We start from the raw sequence: 21,934 nt of genomic DNA, 5'->3' as shown, positions 1-21,934 counted from the left end.
TGTTTTGTTATACACATGTTTATTTCTTTTGTTTGTATTGGAGCAACACAAAAAAATGAGAAAAAAAGGCAAATTGGACAGAATTTCACGCAAAACCCCAAAAATGGGTTGGACAAAATTATTGACACCCTCAACTTAACATTTGGTTGCACACCCTTTGGAAAAAATAACTGAAATTAATTGCTTCCTATAACCATCAACGAGCTTCTTACACCTCTCAACTGGAATTTTGGAACACTCTTCTTTTAAAAACTGCTCCAGGTCTCTCATATTTGAAGGATACCTTCTCCCAACAGCAATTGTAAGATCTCTCCACAGGTGTTCAATGGGATTTAGATCCAGACTCAATGCTGGCCACTTCAGAACTCTCCAGTGTTTGTTTCCATCCATTTCTGGGTGCTTCTTGAAGTATGTTTGGGGTCATTTTCCTGCTGGAAGAACCATGACCTAGACTGCAAACCCAGCTTTCTGACACTTGTCACTGCATTGTCATCCATAATCCTTGGGTAATCTTCAGATTTCATGATACCTTGCTCACAGTCAAGGCACCCCGTGCCAGAGGCAGCAATGCAACCCGAAACATCTTTGAACCTCCACCATATTTGGCTGTAGGTACTGTGTTCTTTTCTTTGTAGGCCTCATTCTGTTGTCGGTAAGCAGTAGAATGATGAGCTCTAGCAAAAAACTCAATCTTGGTCTCATCTGTCCACAAGACACTTTCCCAGAAGGATTTTGGATTACTCATGTACATTTTGGCAAACTGCAGTCTAGCTTTTTTATGTCTCTGTGTCAGCAGTGGGGTCCTACTAGGTCTCCTGTCATAGAGTTTCATTTCATTCTAATGTCAACAAATAGTTTGCGCTTACACTGATGCACCCTGAGCCAGCAGGACAGCTCCCGTGCTCCTGCTGCTGCTGTTACACGCACTGCACACAGCTTCCCGGACACTGTGCTTAGGGCATGCACGCGCTCCCTCCCTTTTAAAGGGGTCGCGCTTGCCATCCTAAAGAGTCCCCGGCCAATGGCCGGAGAACCACTCCTATATAAAACACCTCCTCCAAAATGGAGGTGCCTGTGCAAGGTTGGTGTTTGTGTGCTAACACTCTCCATAGCCCTCAGGTTCCAGTGCCCGCCAGCCTGTCTGTTAGCCGTGCCCACCAGCCTGTCTATCAGCCGTGCCCGCCAGCCTGTCTATCAGGAGTGCCCGCCTGCCTGTTTACCCGGATCACCTGTCCGGCTACCTGCCGTGTCCGCCTGCTTGCCAACCCGGAGCACCCGTCTGGCTACCTGCCGTCGCCTCCTGCTTGCCAACCCGGATCACCTGTCTAGCTACCTGCTGTGCTCTCCCGCTGTACCTGTCAGCTTCAGCCATCTGACCAGTGGGAGTCGCCTGCTCTCACACAAGGTCGGTCCCAGAGTGGCACCTTGTCCACCTGCCCGGTCCCTCCTTGGTTCACGGAGTCGACTAAGCCGCCATGCGACCAGGGTCGGTCCGAGTAGGCACTCAGTTACGCCCCTCTGGTCCCTCCTTGCATCCCAGCACAGAGGTTCCACCACCTGGACCCGTAACAGTTTGCACAGGCCATGGAACCTGGTGGCTCCCAGGCTCCTTCGCTCTCTGACCTGTACCAAGAGGTCTCTCGCCAGAGATCCCAACAGGATACTATCCTGTCCTATCTGCGGACAGTCAACTCCCGCCTGGACTCGCTGTCCACCCCGACTGTGTCCGCCTGTAACAGAGCGGCACCTGCTCCAACGGCACCTCAACCCAGTGGCGTTGTGGCACCTGGCTTAGGACCCCGGCTCTCTGCGCCTCCACGTTTTGGTGGTGACCCCGTCCTATGTTGGGGCTTCATAAATCAGTGCACGCTGCACTTTGAACTTCTGGCACACCAGTTCACCTCCAACCGGGCCAAGGTGGCGTTCATCATGTCTCACCTCACTGGAGAGGCGTTGGCATGGCTTAACCCTCTGTGGGAGAGAGGAGATCCTCTGGTATCCGATCTTCAGGCTTTCCTTGCGGCCTTTCCGGAAAGTGTTTGATGAGCCCGGACGAAAATCTTCTACTGCCTCCTCACTTCTTCGACTCCACCAAGGGAGTCTCACTGTGGGCCAGTATGCCGTACGTTTACGAACCCTCGCATCTCAACTTGTCTGGAACAATGAGGCCATGGTGTCCACCTTTTAGGAGGGCTTTTCAGGACGGATCAAGGATGAGCTAGCCAGTCGTGACATACTTCCCTCCCTGGACGACCTGGTGTCATTAGCTACCCAGATTGACATCCGTTTCCTGGAACGCGCTAAGGAGATGACCCATGAGAGGAAACCTCTGTGCCTCGCTTCCGTCCTCCAAAGTCCAGTCTCGCAACCTGCACTCCCCCGAGTGTCTTCTCCAGAGCCGATGCAAATTGACCAAGTCAAGATGGTCATGTCTTGCCAGGAGACCCGTCATGCCGAGGGGAGTTGCTTCTCTTGTGGCAATATTGAGCATCAGATCCGCTCTTGCCCAGTAAGACCGGGAAACTCCAGTGTCTAGGACTGCTTGGAGAGGTCGTCTTAGGCAAGAGTTCTTCCTCTCCGCCCTTGACTCTGTCCATTTCCGTTACCAGTGGTGAGACTGCCCATCTGGATTCCGGAGCCGCTGGGAATCTCATCCAACAGGCCGTTGTGGAGCGTTTTCAGATTCCTACCATACGTCTGGCGGATCCTTTAGCAGTTTCCTCTGTGGATGGAAAGCTTCTCCCTGAAACCATCTTGTTTGTCACTGAGCCGGTAACTCTTCAGGTGGGGATGCTGCACTCGGAGAAGATCTCCTTTTACGTACTGTCCGGTCTCTCTCATCCCATCTTGCTTGGCCTGCCTTGGTTACAGAGACTTGAGCCCGTCCTGAATTGGAGCTCGAGAGGTACTCCATTGGGGTCAGGAATGCCTTAAGACCTGCCTGGTTCCAGTTCGTCCTGCTCGACCCCCGTCTACTCCGGCTAATCTACCTGGCCTGCCAGCACCTTACTGGTCCTATGCGGACGTTTTTGATAAAAATGAGTCAGAGGCACTACCACCTTATAGGCCGTATGATTGCCCCATCGACCTAATACCTGGTGCTTCACGTCCTGGCGGGCAAATCTACCCCTTGTCACTGGCAGAGACCCGTGCCATGTCTGAATATATTAAAGAAAATCTTGCTAGGGGATTTATCCAGAAATCCACCTCTCCAGACGGATCAGGATTCTTCTTCATCAAGAAGAAGGACGGCTCTCTCAGTCCTTGTATTGACTATAGAAGCCTAAACCAGATTACCATCAAGAATAAGTACCCCCTGCCTCTCATCTCAGAGCTGTTTGACCGCCTAAAGGGCGCAAAGGTCTTCACTAAGCTCGACCTGCGTGGGGCATACAATCTGGTCCGGATCAGCCAGGGAGACCAGTGTAAGACGGCATTCAACACCCGGGATGGTCACTACGAGTACCGCGTGATGCCCTTCGGTCTCTGTAATGCTCCAGCCGTCTTCCAGGAGTTGGTAAACAATATCTCCTGTATTCCTGCGTGGTGGTGTACCTGGACAATATCTTGGTGTTCTCCCCTGATCTGTCCTCTCACCGGAGGGATGTTCGTTAGGTACTGCTGAGGCTCCGGAAGAATCGCCTGTATGCTAAGTACGAGAAATGCCTCTTTGAGCAGACCTCCCTGCCATTTCTGGGGTATATCATTTCGTAGACCAGACTGTGGATGGATCCCGAGAAGGTGTCTGCCATCTTAAAGTGGCCCCGACCTGAGGGCTTGAAGGCTATTCAGCGGTTTCTGGGATTCGCCAGCTATTACCGCCTCTTCATTCCTCATTTCTCCTCCCCGACAGCTCCCATCTCTGCTCCTACCCATAAGGGAGCAAATCCCAGGTAGTGGTCTCCCCAGGCAGAGAATGCCTTTGTCTCTCTTAAACAAGCCTTCTACTCCGCTCCAGTGCTACACCATCCTGATGGCAATAAACAGTTCTTCCTGGAGGTTGATGCCTCTTCCTCCGGAGCCGGAGCAGTGCCGTCCCAGAAATTCTTGTCTGGGTGAATGGTGACCTGCGACTTCTTCTCCAAACTCTTCTCTCAGGCCGAGCGTAATTACTCCATAGAAGATCGAGAACTGCTGGCCATCAAATTAGCGCTGGAGGAGTGGCGCTACTTGCTTGAGGGGGCTCTGCACCCGATGGTCATCTACACTGACCATAAAAACCTCGCGTATTTCCAGACCGCTCAGAGACTAAACCCGTGTCAGACCAGATGGTCATTGTTCTTTGCTCGATTCTGTTTCAATCTCCATTACCGCCCGGCAGACAAGAACATTAAGGCCGATGCTCTATCCCGCTCTCTTCTGTCTTCCGACCTGGAAGAGGAGCCTCTTCACATCATTGACCCCTCCAGAATAATGACTGTTGCTCCGTTTGACCTGTCTCATCTACCTCCTGGTAAGACCTTTGTAGCGGCTCAGGATCGGAAAAGGGTCTTACTCTGGGGCCATTCGTCCAAACTGGCTGGCCATGCCGGCCAGAGGAAGACACTTCTGCTCATTGCCCGGCACTATTGGTGGCCCACCCTGAGCAAGGATGTTGCGGATTTTGTCGCTGCTTGTTCCTCTTGTGTCCATAATAAGATACCTAGGCACCTTCCAGCCGGTCGTCTCCTTCCTCTTCCCATGCCTTCTGCTCCGTGGCAACACATTGCAATGGATTTCATCACGGATCTCCCTGTATCGGCCGGTTGTACTGTCATTTGGGTGGTCGCCGAGCGCTTCTCCAAGATGGCTCACTTCATTCGTCTGCCTTGTCTTCCGTATGCACCTGTGCTGGCTAAGGACTTTATCCGTTACATCTTCCGTCTCCACGGTTTACCCCTCCACATTGTCTCAGACCGAGGAGTTCAGTTCACTTCTCGCTTTTCGAGAGCCACGTGCAAGCTGCTGGATGTCTCTTTAGATTTCTCTTCTCCCTTTCATCCTCTGTCCAATGGTCAAGTGGAACATATCAATCACATCCTGACCAGCTTTCTTTGGCACTTTGTCAACGCTCACCATAGCGATTGGGTTTAGCTCCTGCCCTGGGCCGAGTTTTCCTATAACAACCATGTGAGTGAGTCCTCTGCTAAGTCTCCGTTTTTTGTGGTCTACGATCAACACCCCCGGATTCTGGTTCCCGTCTCCAGTGGAAAATACTGCCGCGGAGTCTTTCATCAGTGAATTTTCTGCGATTTGGGAGGACACTAGATCTGCGCTTCTTCAGTCCTCCGAGCGGATGAAGGAGCATGCTGATAAGAGACGTCTGGGAGACAAGGTCTTGTTTTCCTCCAAATATGTCCGTCTCAAGATACCATCATATAAGTTGGGTCCGTGGTTCATTGGTCCGTTCGAGATTCTGAACTAAATAAATCCAGTGGCTTACAAGCTGAAACTACCGGCCTCCTTACGGATTCCCAACTCCATTCACGTGTCTCTCCTCAAACCTGTTGTCCTTAATTCTTTCTCTGACGATCCAGGTACCGCTCCAGCTCCAGTCTCCGCTGAGGACGTCTTTGAGGTAGAGAACATTTTGGCCATCAAGAGGGTAAGAGGAAAGACTTTCTTTCTTGTGGATTGGAAGGGGTTTGGTCCTGAGGAGAGATCTTGGGAGCCCAAGGAGAACATTCAGGCCCCTCGCCTTCTTGAAAAATTTCTTGCAGGCCTAAAGAAGAGGGGGCGTAAAGGGAGGGGGTACTGTAGCGTCGGCATCTCTGCCTCCTGCCGGGCAGAGACGCCTTTCCCCTCACCGCCGCGGTCTCGGTTCGGCGTCCTCCAGCTTCCGTGCTCCTGCTGCTGCTGTTGCGCACACTGCGCCAAGCTTCCCGGGCACTGTACTTAGGGCGCGCGCGCATGCTCCCTCCCTTTTAAATGGGCCGCGCGCGCCGTCCTGAAGAGTCCCCGGCCAATGGCCAGAGGACCACTCCTATATAAAGCACCTGCTTCAAAATGGAGGTGCCTGTGCAAGGTTGTTGTTTGTGCGCTAACATTCTCCTCAGCCCTCAGGTTCCAGTGCCCGCCAGCCTGTCTGTCAGCCGTGCCCGCCAGCCTGTCTGTCAGCTGTGCCCGCCAGCCTGTCTGTCAGTCATGCCCGCCTGCCTTTCTACCCAAATCACCTGTCCGGCCACCAGCCGTGTCCGCCTGCTTGCCAACCCGGAGCACCCGTCTGGCTACCTGCCGTGCCCACCTGCTTGCCAACCCGGATCACCTGTCTGGCTACCTGCTGTGCTCTCCTGCTGTACCTGTCAGCTTCAGCCATCTGACCCGTGGGAGTCGCCTGCTCTCACACAAGGTTGGTCCCAGAGTGGCACCTGGTCCACCTGCCCAGTCCGTCCTTGGTTCACGGAGTTGACTAAGCCGCCCTGGGGTCGGTCCGAGTAGGCACTTAGTTACGCCCCTCTGGTCCCTCCTTGCATCCCAGCACAGAGGTTTCACCACCCGGACCCTTAACACGTACCGTGGACAAAGGAAAATCAAGATCTCTGGAGACGGATTTGTGAACTTGAGAGTATTGATATTTTTTCAACAATTTTAGTTCTCAAGTCCTCAGACAGTTCTCTTCTCCTCTTTCTGTTCTCCATGCTTAGTGTGGCACACTCAGATACGCAATGCAAAAGATTGTGTCAACTTCTCCCCCTTTTACCTGATTTCAAGTGAGTTTGAACAAGCATCACATGCTTGAAACAAAGATATTTACTAGAGATGAGCGTTGTTCGACTCGAACTGTTCGCCAATCTCAAATTCGAGCTCTTTTGGGCGGTGTTCGAGCCGTTCGGCGAACACGAATGATTTGAGAAAAATTCGGCTGTTCGAGGTTATGTTCGATAACTGTTCGTGCACCAAAATCATAACTGGATTTTTTCTCAGTAATGATGAAAATTAATGTTAATACGCAGTTTGAGTGTACAGCGGGGTGGTGGGAGGGGCAGGGGATGGATCTCTGCAGGAATAATGAAGATCTCTATTTTTTTTTCTCTTTCCCGCATTTACAGTGGGGAGGTGCAATCTGTCAACCTATCAGCAGCGCACACACGGAACGAAGTGCTTTTTTTCACACAAGCAAGGGCATGTGTCATTGGCAATGTATGTCACATGTCTTTGCCCTATAAGACCAAGCCATTTTCCCCGTCGCCACCATTTTCTCACTGCTGCAGCTGCGTGTTAGACGGCACCGCTGTTGCTGTGTGCGCTATACCTTGTTAATTTCAAGCCAATTTTCGCACAAATCTACAGATAGCTTGGGAGTAAAGACTAATTGTAATTGCAGTCCTTTTCAGGACTAGGTTACATCAGTTCCTGTCAGTTTTTGCCAGGCAGGTCTGTGCCAGTGCTGTGCAAGTTTTTTTTCACAGCATTTGGCTGAATCTAGCAAAGCTAATACTTTTTGGCCTATTGCAGAGTGTGTTAGTCAGTGGAGTAGCCTATCTGTGTTGCAAGATATACCACCTGTGTATAGAATACCAATTTTTTTACTGCACCTAGTGAAGTAAAATCTTTTGGGCATAGCATCATTCTATTAGTCCATCTATACTGACCTCCATCAGGTTGCAAATTGAATATAATTTTTTTCTGCATCTAGCTCTGAAAAAATATTTGGGCTTCTAGCAGTGTGTGGGACTTGTTCTATTAGTCCATCTATACTGACCTCCATCAGGTTGCAAACTGAATATAATTTTTTTCTGCATCTAGCTCTGAAAAAATATTTGGCCTTCTAGCAGTGTGTGGGACTTTCTCTATTAGTCCATCTATACTGACCTCCATCAGGTTGCAAATTAAAAATAATTTATATCTGCATCTAGCTCTGAAAAAATATTTGGCCTTCTAGCAGTGTGTGGGACTTTCTCTATTAGTCCATCTATACTGATCTCCATCAGGTTGCAAATTAAAAATAATTTTTTGTCTGCATCTAGCTCTGAAAAAATATTTGGCCTTCTAGCAGTGTGTGGGACTTTCTCTATTAGTCCATCTATACTGACCTCCATCAGGTTGCAAACTGAATATATTTTTTTTCTGCATCTACCTCTGAAAAAATATTGGGCTTCTAGCTGTGTGTGGGACTTGTTCTATTAATCCATCTATACAGACCTCCATCAGGTTGCAAACTGAATATAATTTTTTTCTGCATCTACCTCTGAAAAAATATTTGGGCTTCTAGCTGTGTGTGGGACTTGTTCTAATAATCCTTCTATACAGACCTCCATCAGGTTGCAAACTGAATATAATTTTTTTCTGCATCTACCTCTGAAAAAATATTTTGGCTTCTAGCTGTGTGTGGGACTTGTTCTATTAGTCCATCTATACTGACCTCCATCAGGTTGCAAACTGAATATAATTTTTTTCTGCATCTAGCTCTGAAAAAATATTGGGCTTCTAGCAGTGTGTGGGACTTTCTCTATTAGTCCATCTATACTGACCTCCATCACGCTGCAAATTCAAAATAATTTTTTGTCTGCATCTAGCTCTGAAAAAATATTTGGCCTTCTATCAGTATGTGGGACTTTCTCCATTAGTCCATCTATACTGACCTCCATCAGGTTGCAAATTAAAAATAATTTTTTATCTGCATCTGCCTCTGAAAAAATATTTGGGCTTCTAGCTGTGTGTGGGACTTCTTCTATTAGTCCATCTATACTGACCTCCATCAGGTTGCAAACTGAATATAATTTTTTTCTGCATCTAGCTCTGAAAAAATATTTGGCCTTCTAGCAGTGTGTGGGACTTTCTCTATTAGTCCATCTATACTGACCTCCATCAGGTTGCAAATTAAAAATAATTTTTATCTGCATCTAGCTCTGAAAAAATATTTGGCCTTCTAGCAGTGTGTGGGACTTTCTCTATTAGTCCATCTATACTGAACTCCATCAGGTTGCAAATTAAAAATAATTTTTTGTCTGCATCTAGCTCTGAAAAAATATTTGGCCTTCTAGCAGTGTGTGGGACTTTCTCTATTAGTCCATCTATACTGACCTCCATCAAGATGAAAATTCAAAATAATTTTTTGTCTGCATCTAGCTCTGAAAAAATATTTGGCCTTCTAGCAGTGTGTGGGACTTTCTCTATTAGTCCATCTATACTGACCTCCATCAGGCTGCAAATTAAAAATAATTTTTATCTGCATCTACCTCTGAAAAAATATTTGGCCTTCTAGCTGTGTGTGGGACTTCTTCTATTAGTCCATCTATACTGACCTCCATCAGGTTGCAAACTGAATATAATTTTTTTCTGCATCTAGCTCTGAAAAAATATTTGGCCTTCTAGCAGTGTGTGGGACTTTCTCTATTAGTCCATCTATACTGACCTCCATCAGGTTGCAAATTAAAAATAATTTATATCTGCATCTAGCTCTGAAAAAATATTTGGCCTTCTAGCAGTGTGTGGGACTTTCTCTATTAGTCCATCTATACTGACCTCCATCAGGTTGCAAATTAAAAATAATTTTTTGTCTGCATCTAGCTCTGAAAAAATATTTGGCCTTCTAGCAGTGTGTGGGACTTTCTCTATTAGTCCATCTATACTGACCTCCATCAGGTTGCAAACTGAATATATTTTTTTTCTGCATCTACCTCTGAAAAAATATTGGGCTTCTAGCTGTGTCTGGGACTTGTTCTATTAATCCATCTATACAGACCTCCATCAGGTTGCAAACTGAATATAATTTTTTTCTGCATCTACCTCTGAAAAAATATTTGGGCTTCTAGCTGTGTGTGGGACTTGTTCTATTAATCCATCTATACAGACCTCCATCAGGTTGCAAACTGAATATAATTTTTTTCTGCATCTACCTCTGAAAAAATATTTGGGCTTCTAGCTGTGTGTGGGACTTGTTCTATTAGTCCATCTATACTGACCTCCATCAGGTTGCAAACTGAATATAATTATTTTCTGCATCTAGCTCTGAAAAAATATTTGGCCTTCTAGCAGTGTGTGGGACTTTCTCTATTAGTCCATCTATACTGACCTCCATCAGGTTGCAAATTAAAAATAATTTTTTGTCTGCATCTAGCTCTGAAAAAATATTTGGCCTTCTAGCAGTGTGTGGGACTTTCTCTATTAGTCCATCTATACTGACCTCCATCAGGTTGCAAACTGAATATATTTTTTTTCTGCATCTACCTCTGAAAAAATATTTGAGCTTCTAGCTGTGTGTAGGACTTGTTCTATTAGTCCATCTATACTGACCTCCATCAGGTTGCAAACTGAATACAATTTTTTTCTGCATCTACCTCTGAAAAAATATTTGGGCTTCTAGCTGTGTGTGGGACTTGTTCTATTAGTCCATCTATACTGACCTCCATCAGGTTGCAAATTGAATATAATTTTTTTCTGCATCTAACCCAGCCAATAGTTTTGGCCTAATACCACAGTTTGGCCACTCAGCTCTGCTCGGTTCCCATCCATTGTTTTTTTGCGCAAACAACTCCAGAGTTGTGAATTAGTTAACCACCAAAATGAGTGGAAAAAGGCCTGCTGCTGGTGGAAAGGGGAATAGGCGTGTTGGGAAGGGGAAAAAAGGTTGTATCCGTGGGGTAGGTGTTAAAGCAACAGTAACATCTGCAGAAGAAAGACCATCTTCCAGCCAAACTAAAATGTCTACTTCTTTTAGCGGACAATGTGATAAGATCCCTTTCTTACGGCCACGCCAATCGCTACAAATTCCAGATGAGGCACAAAAACAGCAGGTGCTTCAACGGATATCAAGTGCTCCTTTAAGTGGGCTCTCCTCCACATCAACTTCAACATCACAAATACTCCAGTCCTCAAAGGTGTCACCCCAATCGCACTTGCTTCTTCACAGCTCCCAAATCTCCAGCTGCCCGTCTGAGTATGAGGTAGAACAGATGGTTGAGTCTGCAGAGCTGTTTACTCATACTATAGCCTGGGAATCAGAGGTCGACTCCAGCGCTTCTGTGAATCCAGACGAGGAAATGATCTGCACTGATGCCCAGAATCTTTATGAGTCGGATCCAGGACCAGACGCAGAAGGTTCTGACCATAATGTAGACCCTCATTCCCAAACTGTAACTCCTGTTGGTGGAGACAATGAGGAAGACGATGATGAGACTCAAATACCTGATTGGAGTGACAACTTTAGTTTTTTGTCAGGGCAGGAACAGGTTGGCTCTGAGGACGACGGGTGTGATAACGCACAGGGTGATGATGATGAGGTTGGAGATCCCACTTACTGTCAACCCACAGTCAGCCAAGAGATGAGGTCAGCAGAGGAGGTGGAGGAAGATGCTAGTGACGACGAGGTCAGGTTGCGCCTTCCTGGACAGAGACGTAGTACTGGAAGCACATCAACAACTGCATCCTCAAACACAACTCTGCCTCTCACCACAAGTCGTGGTGGCTCTTCAGGTCGCATGGGTGCTAAGCCTTGCATAGCCTGGGCATTTTTTCAGATCGATAAAGATGACCCAACTCGTGTTATCTGTAACATTTGTCAGCAAAAGCTAAGTAGAGGCCAAAAAATACATAGTTTGAGTACTTCATGCATGAACCGGCACATGGACATGAAGCATAAGTTGCAGTGGGAAGCTCAGTGTGCTACAATGCGGCCTAGCCGGCCGGGCCAACCACCGTCTGCCATATCTTGTGCATCCGCGGCCTCTTCATCCTCTGTGACTGGGGGGACAGCAGTCACACCTGTTTTGGGGCGCAGACCTGCCACCTCTTTACCCGCAACAGCCAGCGTGATTGGCAGGTCATCATTTTCTTTGGAGGTGGTAACACCAGCTGGTGTTGAGCGCTGTCCGACATCGATAGCACCACCTTTGGATCAAGGCAACCTAACATGTCCGCCTGCATCTTCCTCACAGACCGGCAGTTTGCCGGGGACACCCTTATCAACCCCGTCTAAGCACAATAGCCAGCCCTCGGTCCCTCAGATGTGGACAAGTAAAAGACCATTTCCTCCTAGCCATGAGAAAGCTAAGAGGTTGAATTTCACCATCTGCAAGCTCTTGGCTACAGAAATGCTGCCTTTCCGCCTGGTGGACACAGAGGATTTTCGAGACCTTATGTCCGTCGCAGTGCCCCAGTACCAGATGCCCAGTCGGCACTACTTCTCAAAGAAATGTGTGCCTGCGCTCCACCAGCATGTCGCACACAACATCACCGCTTCTTTGAGAAACTCTGTGTGTGACAGGGTGCATTTCACCACAGACACTTGGACGAGTAGGCATGGACAGGGGCGTTACATGTCGCTGACTGGGCACTGGGTAACTATGGTGACAGCAGGACAAGGGGCTGCTGTCCAAGTCTTGCCGTCCCCACGAGTTGTGCGTCAATCCTCTTTATGTCAAAGTTCCTCCACTGCTTCTGCCTCCTCAACCTCCTCTCGGTCTTCCACCTGCACCCAAAGCCTGTCTGTTCATGCCACAAGCTTTCTAACTGCGCAGAAGGGATCCTGCACACCTCCTTACTATGCTGGCAGTAGGGCTCAACGTCATCAGGCGGTTTTTACATTGAAATGTCTGGGAAATGTGAGTCACACAGCTGAGGAGTTGTGGTCAGCTCTGGAGAACCAATTTCATGAATGCTTGTCTCCACTGGACCTGAAACCAGGGAAGGCCGTGTGCGACAATGCTGCAAACCTGGGTGCGGCCCTTCGCCGGGGCAATGTCACACACGTGCCTTGTATGGCTCACGTGTTGAACCTGGTTGTCCAGCAATTTTTAGCCCACTATCCCAGACTAGATGGCCTTCTGCAGAGGGCACGGTCGCTGTATGCTCACTTCCGCCGTTCGCATCCCGCAGCTCAGCGACTTACATCTCTACAGAAGTCGTTGGGCCTGCCACTTCACCGGCTAAAATGCGATGTGCCTACCCGGTGGAATTCAACTCTGCACATGTTGCAGCGACTGTGGCAGCACCGACAAGCCCTGGTGCAATACGTTCTGACGTATAGCCTGGGCCAACGAGATCCAGAGGTGGGGCAAATCACGCTGGAGGAGTGGTCTCAGATCAGGGACCTATGCACCCTTCTGCACAGTTTTGAAATGGCGACGAAGATGTTTAGTGCTGACGATGTAATTATCAGCATGACTATTCCGGTGATTTACATGCTGGAGCACATGTTAAACAGAATTCGGAGTCAGGTGGTGGCACAAGAGGAGGTGGAGGAAGTAGAGGAGGAGGAGTTGTATGCGGAAGGGCTAACATCTGCAAGGTCCAGACGATCGGCAGCACCAAGGCGGCAGGCATGTGAGGGTGGGGGAGATGGTTTTACCAGGGCGCATGGTAGCAGCCAAACTAGTGAGGAAGGTGCAGGAGCCCAGGAAGGAGTGGAGGACGAACTGATGGAAGACTCATCAGATGAGGGAGACCTTGATCACATTTCTGTTGTGCGAGGTTGGGGGGAGAGGACAGAGGAAGGAAGCATGATTGTTACCTCGCCACCAACACAACAGGGACTTGGTGCTCCTGGATGCGCAACACACATGAGTGCCTTCTTGCTGCACTACCTGCAACATGACCCTCGAATTGTGAGAATTTGAAATAATCCTGACTACTGGGTTGCCACACTGTTAGATCCCCGGTACAAAAGTAAATTTGCAGAAATTATTCCTGCCATAGAAAGGGATGCACGCATGCAGGAGTATCAGCAGAGACTGTTGCAGAATCTTACATGTGCTTTTCCACAAAACACCAGTGGTGCACGTAGTGAATCCCACAGTTCCAACTTGCCAACCGTGGGACCGTCAAGTGTTGAGCACTCAAACCGTAACAGAACCACAGTATCTGCTAGTAACATCAATTTTGCGGAATCATTTCACCACTTTTTTAGCCCATCCTTTGCAAGGCCAAAGGAGACAAGAAGTCTGACACATAGTCAACGCCTAGAGACGATGGTACAGGAGTATCTCCAAGTAAACATTGAAGCCATGACTGTGTCACTGGACCCTTGCTCTTTTTGGGCTTCCAATCTGGATAAATGGCCGGAGCTAGCCACTTACGCCTTGGAGATCTTGTCATGCCCCGCAGCCAGCGTTCTGTCTGAACGTGTGTTCAGCGCTGCTGGTGGTGTGCTGACAGATAAGCGCACGCGGCTCTCCACTGATAATGTAGACAGACTCACGTTCATAAAGATGAACAAATCATGGATCCGAAACGACTTTTCTACCCCTGTGTCATCCTGGGGAGAGTAAAAGCTTGATGATTGGTTAAAATCACCCTACCAACCGTTTTAAGCTTTCAAATTGCTAATCATGTTTATCTGTATCTTGGCTGGAAAATAATTTGGGCTTTGTAGCAGTGTGCAGCACTGATTCTATTAGGCCATCTATAATAAGCTCCACCAGATTTAAAATTACTAATCATGTTTATCTGTATCTTGACTGGAAAATAATTTGGGCTTTGTAGCAGTGTGCAGCACTGATCCTATTAGGCCATCTATACTAAGCTCCACCAAATTTAAAATTAATAATAATTTTTAGCTGCATCTAGCCCGGAAAATAATTTTGGGGCTCCGAGATGCGCAAGACACATAAGTGCCTTCTTGCTGCACTACCTGCAACATGACCCTCATATTGTCAGAATTCGAAGTAATCATGACTACTGGGTTGCCACACTCTTAGATCCCCCAAACTTTTCGATCAACCTTTTCATTTTAATAAAGACCAAAAAAATGGTCATTTTTGAAATTATAAGCATTAGCAGGTTATTAGAAACTGAAATCAAACAGTTTTCAACTCAAAACTTTATTCTAGGTGATGTTACATTTTCACATAGGACCCCTTGTTCGAAAGGAGCTTCTGAACTCTCTCGTCCATTGAATTTGTCAGGTTTTGGATGGTTTCTGCTTCAATTGTTTTGCATGAGGACAGAATACCCTCCCAGAGCTGTTGCTTAGATGTGAACTGCCTCCCGCCATCATAGACACTCCTTTTGATGATGCTCCAGAGGTTCTGAATGGGGTAGAGGTCAGGGGAGCATGGGGGTCACACCATAAGTTTGTCCCCTTTTATGCCCATATCAGCCAGAGATGCAGATGTTTTATGTGCAGCATGAGATGGTGCATTATCATGCAAAAAAATGATCTTGCTGTGAAATACACGGTTCTTCTTCTTGAACCATGGCAGGAAGTGCTGTTTGAGAAAATCCACATACATTATGGAGTTCATCTTTAGCGCCTTCAGGGATCCTAAAGGGGCCGACAATCTCTCTCCCCATGATTCCAGCCAAAAACATTACTCCACCTCCTCCTTGTTGGCGCTGTAGCCGTGTTTGCGTGGGGTGTCCATCAACCAGCCATCCTCCACTCCATCCATCTGGACCATCGAGCGCTGCACAGCACTCATCCGTGAACAAAACAGTTTTGAAATCAGTCTTCATGTAATGTTTGGCCCACTGGAGCCGTTTCTGCTTGTGTGAAGTGGATAGAGGAGGTCGACAGGATGGCGTATGCACAGCTGCAAACCTCTGAAGGACCCTGCATCTTGTTGTTCGGGGGACGTTGGAGGCACCAGCAGCTTCAAAAACTTGTCTGCTGCTATGACAAGGCTTTTTTGCCGCTGCTCTTTTAACCTGACGTAATTGCCTGTAGGAAAGAGTCCTCAATTTGCCCTTATCAGCACGCACACGTGTGTACTGTGAATCAACTACATACTTCTTGATTGCCAAGGCACTTCATCCTGATCATCGCACAATGTTGATTGTGGTCATGCCTTGACCTAAACACTCCACAATTTGTTGCTTCTCAGCAGCCGACACATCCTTTTTCTTTCCCATTTTGGCAGAAAATGTAGGCTGCTTAATAATGTGAGACAGCCTTCTTAAGTAGTCTTGCCTTTCATTGGACACACCTGCCAAACTAATTAGCACAGGTGTCTGCAATTGCTTACAGTGATATAAAGAGCCCTGACACACATCACCATCAATGAGTTTAACTGACAAACAAACAAATTCTTCCCTTATCACTCCTAAACACTTTTTGCATAATAATTTGGAACACAGTGTACATGTGCTTTTCCACAAAACACCAGTGGTTCACGTAGTGAATCTTACAGTTCTAACTTGCCAACCGTGGTCTGTATGGAGTTGTTCAATAAAGGGCCCAAAATTAAGATAACATAGATGGGAGAGGTCTCTATGAATAGGAATTCCTAAGTATTTGATACCCTGTGAGGGCCAGGCAAAGGGAAAGTTGGACTGGATGGAATCCTATATGGATTTGGGGAGGGAGACATCGAGGGCCTCAGACTTCGCTGCATTGATTTTAAAATTTGACCATGTAACAAAGTGCTCTATTTCAGCCATAACAGCATGGATGGATATATGTGATTGAGTGATATATACTAGGACATCATCAGCAAATAGAGAGCACTTGTACTCGGTGCCTCCCACCTCAATCCACCTAATATTGGGGTTATGGCGAATTGATGAGAGCAGGTGCTCCGTCACTAGGATGTATAAGAGAGGGGACAGAGGACATCCCTGCCTTGTCCCATTGGTGATTGTGAAAGGTGATGAAAATGTTCTGATGCACCCCCTGGGCCTTGGGACACCCGGAGCCGGACCCTTTTTGGTGGATGCTGGTGGTTGTAGTCTTCGTGGCGGCGACCCGGTTCCGTGGCTCAGGGTGGTCAAACCAGTGGCGGAACTATTTATGTGGTTTTGATGTTTAAATGTCCGACTACGCCACCCGTGGATTGCGGTCAGAGCGAACCGCCGCTGCAGGGCAGACCACTGAGGCTGGTGTTGTGGGTGCAGCAGAGCATAGCATAACTCCCCACGGGAGGAGTATAGCCTCAGGGCAGTGCATGCGGAGGATGGGGGTGATGGTGCAGAGCAGCAGCAGTAACGACACGGAGTCAGTGATGCAGTCCAGGGCCTTTACTCACAGTTCTTATTATCCAGACCACGTCTGCAGGTAACGGCTGCCCACGTCGTACTGTGCTCACCAGGTGAGGGGCTCAGACAACTCCCAGATAACTTTGGAGCGCTTCACAGGACCCCCTTTGTGTGTCCTTTGTCTGGCCTTTCTTACCAACCCTTCTGTCCGGCTGCCTCGGGCCTCCTCTTGGTAAACTTGGCGCCAGTTTCCCTGACCCTATGTGGTGCCTTCCTAGCGGGTGTAGCGAGGGGCTGCGCCACATAAAATGTCACAGCCTCCGGTTTCTAGCTGAGGGTCGTTTCCTGCCTCCACTAGTTTCGGGGACCGGTCTCCCCCTTTGGCCTGACCCCTCCACGCAGGTGGATTCGGGCGTGCGGTGGCGACTCGCCCGTCCGCACCCCTGGGATCCCTTCATTCCTCGTTCCTGGAGCCTTCTCCGCTCCTCTTCCTTCCTTCTCCCTCTTCCAGGCCTGGGCCTCTGTTACTAGGCCCGCCTCCGGAGCAGAGCTCATGCAGAGCCCCTGCTCCCTGCCACTTCTGCTCAGACTTCTCTGCACTGAACTAAGATGGTGCCCACCTTTTATACTCCCTTCTCAATGCACCCAGGAACTGCTTCCTCCCTGCTCCTGCACTACAGGGTTCCCCTTCCTCAGTGTTCCCTCCCCCCACTCCAGCCAGGGACAAGGACTGTCGTGCCCATCTCAGAGGCATATTGGTTGCCCTGCCCCACGACAATGTGGTGTAATGCATGCAGGTGTCGGGTCCTGATCCACACTCCATCCTTACTTGAGAGTGAGATATCACACCTCTGGGTGAGGTGCAATACCTCTGTAGCAACCGAGCCCTCAGGGTGCTACAGTTCCATTTATCTTCAGCCTAGGTGACGTATTGTGATACAGGGCCGTGATTTTGGCTATAAAAGGGTCCCCTAGACCCCTACCCCAAGCTTTTTAAGAGAATCATATATGGCGTGCCAGGAGACTCTATGGAATGCTTTCTCAGCATCCAACGAGAGTATCTAATTACAAATTTTTAACTGCATCTAGCCCAGGAAATACTTTGTGCCTAGTAGCAGTGTCTGCTAGTCAGCGGATTATCCCGGCTGCTAAGCAAGCTACACCACCTGTAGTTTGGACACTTAATTTTTTCAAAGGAAATGCTTCGGGACCACGGGATACTCAGTGAAGAGCATCAGGAGGCACCCCAAGGCATAGGGGCTGGGACTGGCAGTAGGATGCCTTGCAGTGGACAGCCGAGCTCGATCCTTATAAAAGCTTTTTAACTGCAGCAGCTTTAGTGGACGCTACTGGAGCTGGAATTACGCGGCTGCTGGCATAAGACTTGCCCTCCAATAGATCCTTGTAAATGGATTTAAAGTGTATTCATTCAAATTAGAGAGACAATTTAAATTAAAAAGCTTAGAGCTGCCTCCACCACAGGGGGGCTCGCTCGACCCACCAGCGGACAGGCACCAGTATTAGGAGAGGGGGGCTGGCCCTCAGGGTTCACCGCGGCTCTGGCACAAACCCGGCGACACGGAGGTGGCACGGGCAGGAGCGGACTGAACGTGTCGGCTTCTCACTTTTTGGATTTTAGAAGGGCATGACATGCCTATATCTGTGTCTCCCCCTCCTTTTACTCCTCCACCTCTTTTCTTTTCGCATGACTATATGTACTTGTCACTTTTCCATGTGTTAGTTGTGTCTTCTGAGCAGTTTGTCAGCTTTTGGACACCTTTGAAGGTGTTTTCTATGTGTTTCTATGTGTTTTTGTTTGCCTGCCATTGGTTTTAACGGTGTTCGAAGGTGTTCGACGAACAGTTCGACGAACAGTTCGGCGAACACACGGGTGTTCGACGAACCGAACCGAACTCGAACACTACGGGGGTGGCTCAACACTAATATTTACCCACATTTTTTGAAAGGTACCAACAATTTTGCCCATCCCATTTTTGTGGTTTTCTGTGAAATGATGTCCAATTTGCTTTGTCTTCCGTTTTTTTGTGTTGTTCCAGTATACACAAAGAAAATAAATATGTGTATAACAAAACATGTGTAATTGCAATAATTTTCTGTGAGAAATGCTTCATTTTCTTGAACAATTTCAAGGGTGCCAACATACAGCACATGATAAATGTGATCAAAAATGTTATGTAAAATGTTCCCAATAAAAGCTTCGACTCAATCCACAAAAAAACAGCAAATCCCTACTCACGTCCGTCATCTGTCAATGGAAAGATAGGGGGCTTCCACGTTACTAGTATTACAAAGGCTCTGGAAAAGCAAAATGACTCCTAGTCCTCACCTCCTAAGAGATATCTAGCAAATTCTGCACTCCCAAATCCTAATGCCTCCCTCCCTTCTAAGCCCCAAAGTGTACCTAATTTATAGGTCCCATGTCTCAGGAAGCACAAGCTGGGCCAATATATGGGCACTACAACGTACTGGGCCCTACAACATACAGGTACTACAGATTTGCGATTTCCACTCAGCAACATCTATTGCTGCTTGTTTCTGGAAAACACCCATGGAGTCAAAATTGTTACTACACCTGTAAATAAATTCCCAGAAGGGTGGAATTCCCAAAATGGGGGGTCACTTGATGGGGAGATTCTGCTCTTCCGGCACTTAGGGGCTCTGTATTTGGAGTGTAACACTGTGACACACTTGTGGTGACAATATGATCACTGTACCCTTAGATGAATTCATAGAGAGGTATAGTTTGTAAAATAAGGTCACTTATGGGGGGATTGTGCTGTAGTGGCACCTCTGCGGCTCTGCCCATGTGACATGGCACCCGCAAACCATAACAACAAAATCAGCACGATAATATGGAGGTCCTTCCCTTCTGAGCTTTCCACTTTGCCGGAAAAGTATTTCCCTATTACATATAGGGTTTTGGCGCACTCAGGAAAAAAATTGCACAACAAACTGAGATCCATTTTTCCTATTAGCTCTTATAAAAATTAAAAACATGGAACTAAAACAACATTTTTGTGGTAAAAATGTTATTCTTTCTTCACTGGCCGATGGTATAACATTCTGTGAGTCACATAAGGTGTCAACATGCTCTCTGCATCACTGGGTGAATTCATTGAGAGGTGTAGTTTGTAAAATAGGGTCACTTATGGAGGGGCGCTGCTGTTCTGGCGCCCCAGAGGCTCTGCCAATGTGACATCACATGCTCAAACCATTCCAGGAAAATCTGAACTCCATTATGGAGCTCCTTTCCTTCTGAGCTTTGCACTGTGTCTCAAAAGTAGTTTTCGGCCACGTATGGGGTATTGGCATACCCAGGAGCAATTGCGTAACAAATTGTACTGTTCATTGTCTCCTGTTATCTGATTTGAAAATTGAAAACTCCGAGCCAAAGCAACATTTTAGTGGAAAAATGGTAATTTTCCATTTACTCAGCCCAATTTTATACAATTCTGTGAATTGCCTGAGGATTAAAAATGTTCACTACACCTTTAGATAAATTTCACAAGAGGTATAGTTTCCAAAATGGAGTCACTTGTGGGGTTTTCTGCTCTATTGACATATCAGGGGCTCTTTAAAAGTGACATGGCATCCGCAATCTATTCCAGTCAAAATTGCGCTCCAGACTTCAAATGCCGCTCCTTCCCTTCAGCACCCAGCCATATGCCCAAACAGTAGTTTTCCACCACATATGGGATATCTGTGTCCTCAAGAGAAATCGTGCAAAAAGTAGTATGGTTCATTTTTTCCTGTTACCCTTGTAAAAAAGAAAATTTGAGGCTAAAACAACATTATTGCGGGAAAAAATGTTATTTTCCATTTTCATGGCTCAACATTATAAAATGTTGTGAAGCACCTTTGGGTTCAAGGTGCTTATCACACCACTAGATGAATTCCTTGAGGGGTGTAGTTTCAAAAATGGAGTCACATGTGGGGGGTTTCCACTGTTTAGGCACATCAGGGGCTCTCCAAACTCGACATGGCGTCCGCTATCTATTCCAGACTATTTTGAGCTTCAAAAGTCAAATGGTGCTACTTCCCTTCCAAACCCTGTCGTGCACTTAAACAGTATTTTTTCCCCACATATGGGGTATCGGTGTACTCAGGAGAACTTGCACAACAACTTGTATGGTTTATTTTCTCCTTTTACCCTTTTGAGAATGCAAAATTTTGGGCTAAAGCAACATTTTTGTGGGAAAATTTACATTTACATTTTTTCCTTCCACATTGCTTTAATCTCTGTGAAGCCCCTAAAAGATTAAGGTCTAAGGGGGTAACGTTTCTGCTTCCAATAGGTGGCGCTATAGAGTTCAAGTCGTCTTTTTCTCTGAAGAGGCAATTTGCATACTAAAAGATTAATAAACTATATTGAATGTGGTTTTCAGCACTTGGAGAAGTGTAATTTTTAAAATGGTGTCACTTTTGGGTATTTTCTGTCACATAGACCCCTCAAAGGTGTTATGCACACGCCCGGACTGACTGGCGTGTGCGTGTTTAGTGATCCCACTGGACCATGAACCGGAGAGTGCCTGGAGGGGCGTAACTAAGTATCTACCCGATCCGACCAAGGTCGCACGACGGCTAACAACGCCTGTGTACCAGGGAGGAACCGAGCAGAGGGACCAGGTGCGACTCCAGGTCAGACCTCGGACACGGCTGTTGAACCACACCGGTGAATACAGGAACAGGCAGGTTAGAGCACAGGCTGGGTAGGGTCCAGTACAGACTAGGAGACGGGTTCAGAGCCGCAGATGCGGTAATCAAGCAGAGTAAATCGAAACCGCAAGTGCGGTGAACAAGGCTGAGCAGAGCGAAACCGCAGATGCGGTGGACAAGGCTGAACAGAGCGAAACCACAGATGCGGTGGACAAGGCTGAGCAGAGCGAAACAGCAAGTGCGGTGGACAGGGCTGAGCAGAGCGAAACCGCAGATGCGGTGGACAAGGCTGAGCAGAGCGAAACCGCAGATGCGGTGGACAAGGCAGAGCAGAGCGAAACCGCAAGTGCGGTGGACAGGGCTGAGCAGAGCGAAACCGCAGATGCGGTGGACAGGGCTGAGCAGAGCGAAACCGCAGATGCGGTGG

At 47.7% G+C, this 21,934-nt stretch overlaps 1 protein-coding gene across 1 annotated transcript in view; it reads left to right on the top strand.

Moving 5' to 3' along the window:
* F13A1 (coagulation factor XIII A chain) overlaps nucleotides 1-21,934 on the top strand; it is a 392,887-nt gene that overhangs the window by 95,152 nt on the left and 275,801 nt on the right. The window lies entirely within an intron of this gene.

Source organism: Phyllobates terribilis, unplaced genomic scaffold (assembly GCF_046119375.1).
Source record: "Phyllobates terribilis strain yellow unplaced genomic scaffold, ASM4611937v1 Scaffold_4__5_contigs__length_816908805, whole genome shotgun sequence".
Classification (NCBI taxonomy): domain Eukaryota; kingdom Metazoa; phylum Chordata; class Amphibia; order Anura; family Dendrobatidae; genus Phyllobates; species Phyllobates terribilis.
This window is presented reverse-complemented; position numbering and strand designations above follow the sequence as displayed.